Source organism: Monopterus albus, unplaced genomic scaffold, assembly GCF_001952655.1.
Source record: "Monopterus albus unplaced genomic scaffold, M_albus_1.0 scaffold79.1, whole genome shotgun sequence".
In the NCBI taxonomy this organism is placed as follows: domain Eukaryota; kingdom Metazoa; phylum Chordata; class Actinopteri; order Synbranchiformes; family Synbranchidae; genus Monopterus; species Monopterus albus.
The window spans coordinates 2,198,651-2,201,876 of NW_018127959.1; positions in this window are offsets into that span (position 1 = coordinate 2,198,651).

The window sequence follows — 3,226 nt, forward strand, 5'->3', positions numbered from 1 at the left end:
CCAGGCAAGAGGTCAAGAGGAAGGCCAAAGAGGAGATATATGGATGTGCTAAAAGAGGACATGAAGTTAATTGGGGTGAGAGTAGAGGATGCCAAGTATAGAGTTAGGTGGAAACAGATGATTCGCTGTGGCGACCCCTAACAGGAACAGCCAGAAGAAGAAGAAGAAGTTATGACTGTGGTTACTGAGTAGTTAACCAGCCAGGTGGGGGTTGTGTAGTGTTGGGGGTGGAGAACACTTGGCCTTGTCCCCTAGAATGCCTGAGGGGGAAGCGTCTTGTGGGATCCCCATAATAACCATTTGGCAGGAGGCATATATAGTACCTCAAGGTTGGGGACTTCTTATGTTAGTGTTCTGTGTCTGTGCAGTTGGTACTGCTGTTGCCCCTGCCAGTAATAAAAAATGGCTGTAGCCCTACATTGCAATATTGATAATACAAGAACAGTATAAAGCCAAGCAGACACTGTACAGCTTTTATTGACTGTATGGATTGGACGGACTGCCGTTTCCTGCGGTAAACCGTACTCATTTCCTGTTTTCTGTATTTGCACTGCGTTGTGCTTGCTTCCAGATTGTTTAGGAATTAAACTCACCTTTTTCTAAGTTCATCTGAATTTTTGAGTGACAACATATGCTTGCACCACTTAAAGCACTTGTTTTGCAGAAGTTCTTGCTAACTACCAAATTTAACTTGCTACTTTAGGTCGGCTAGTTTAGAAGCTAGCTAAGCTAGTAGCTTAATCGAGAGCTAGGAAGGAGCTAGGACAGCAGGAAGAATATGTCAGCCTAAATGAATCCACTTCACCTAGTCACAGTAACTGTCACATCCCTCGAAACACAGGCCGAGGTGGTGGCGTGGCAGCGATCTTTGACTCAAGCCTATTAATCAACCCTAGACCTAAACATAGTTATAACTCATTTGAAAGTCTCACCCTGAGTCTCTCACACCCAAACTGGAAAACTCAAAAGCCTGTTCTGTTTGTTATTGTATACCGTCCACCTGCTCCTTATTCAGAGTTTTTAAGTGAATTCTCAGACTTTCTGTCTGATTTAGTGCTTAGTACAGATAAAATAATCATAGTAGGCGACTTTAATATTCATGTAGATGCCGACAATGACAGCCTCAACAATGCATTCTGTTCATTATTAGACTCAGTTGGCTTCTCTCAAACTAAATAAACCCACTCACTGTTTTAATCACACTCTTGATCTGGTTCTGACATATGGCATCAAAACTGAACACTTAATAGTTTTTCCCCATAACCCTCTTCTGTCTGACCATTTTCTAATAACTTTTGAATTTCCATTAATGGATTATACTCCATGTGGGAAACAATTCCACTACAGCAGATGTCTATCTGGCAATGCTGTTACCAAGTTTAAGGAAATAATTCCATCTTTATCTACTTCAGTGCCGTTTGCCAACACAGTGGAAGGAGGCCACCTTAACTTGACTCCAACACAAATCGATAATCTTGTTGATAGTACTGCAGCATTCCTACGTAATACACTTGATACCATTGCCCCTCTGAAAAAGAAGGCAGTGAAACAGAGGAGGCTAGCCCCAAAAATGGAAAGGAGGTGGCGCTCCACTAAGTCAGAAGAGTTTTTCATAGCCTGGAAAGATAGTTTAATAACATATAAGAAAGCCCTTCATAGTGCCAGAACCGCATTTTATTCATCACTGATTGAGGAAAATAAGAACAACCCCAGGTTTCTTTTCAGCACTGTAGCCAGGCTGACAAAGAGCCACAGTGCTGTTGAGCTTAACATTCCCTTAGATCTCAGCAGCAATGACTTCATGAGCTTCTTTACAAATAAAATCACAACTATTAGAGAAAAAATTGGTCGGACCACTCCCACAGCTCTCGCAGATGTGCCATCTACTACAATGGCTTTAGAAACATCTGTAAGACCTCATTTATACTTGGACTACTTCTCCCCTATAGATCTCTCTGAGTTGACCTCAACAATTGCTTCATCTAAATCATCAACATGTCTCCTGGACCCCATCCCGACCAGGCTGCTCAAAGACGTCTTTCCCCTAATCAACACATCCATACTAGATCTGATTAACCTCTCTCTATTAACAGGTTATGTTCCACAGGCTTTTAAAGTTGCAGTAACCTCTACTCAAAAAGCTTACTCTTGACCGAGGTGTCCTAGCTAATTATATACCAATATCCAATCTCCCATTTATTTCAGAAATCCTTGAAAAAGCTGTTGCAAAGCAGTTATGTGACCACTTGCACAAGAATGATTTGTTTGAGGATTTTCAGTCAGGATTTAGAGTCCATCATAGTACAGAAACCGCATTGGTGAAAGTCACCAATGATCTTCTCCTAGCCTCGGACAAAGGACTTGTCTCCATACTTGTCCTCTTAGATCTCAGTGCTGCTTTTGACACCATTGATCACAGCATCTTACTGCAGAGACTTGAACATGTTATTGGGATTAAAGGAACTGCGCTAAGTTGGTTCAAATCTTATTTATCAGAAAGATTTCAATTTGTTCATGTTACTGATGCATGTTCCACACAAACTGAAGTTAGTCACAGCGTTCCACATGGCTCTGTGTTAGGTCCAATTCTCTTCACTTTATACATGCTCCCTTTAGGCAATATTATCAGGAAGCACAACATAAATTTCCATTGCTATGCAGATGATACTCAGTTATATTTATCTATGAAGCCAAATGAATCAGGTCAGCTGGTCAAACTTCAAGCATGTCTTAAAGACATAAAGGCCTGGATGACCTGCAACTTCTTACTTCTAAACTCTGACAAAACTGAAGTTATTGTGCTTGGGCCTGAAAACCTTAGAAATCTGCTGTCTAATCATATAGTTACTCTAGATGACATAGCCCTTGCCTCCAGTACTACTGTGAGGAACCTTGGAGTCATCGTTGATCAGAATATGTCCTTTAAATCACACATAAACCAAGTCTCTAGATCTGCCTTCTTTCACCTGCACAATATTACAAAAATCAGGAGCATCCTGTCTCAAAGTAATGCTGAAAAACTGGTCCATGCATTTGTTACTTCCAGGCTGGACTACTGTAACTCTTTACTATCAGGATGTCCCAATAATGCCCTAAAAAGCCTCCAGTTAATCCAAAATGCTGCAGCCAGAGTACTGACAGGAACTAGCAAGAGAGATCATATCTCTCCCATATTAGCTTCTCTCCACTGGCTCCCTGTAAAATTCAGAATAGAATTCAAAATCCT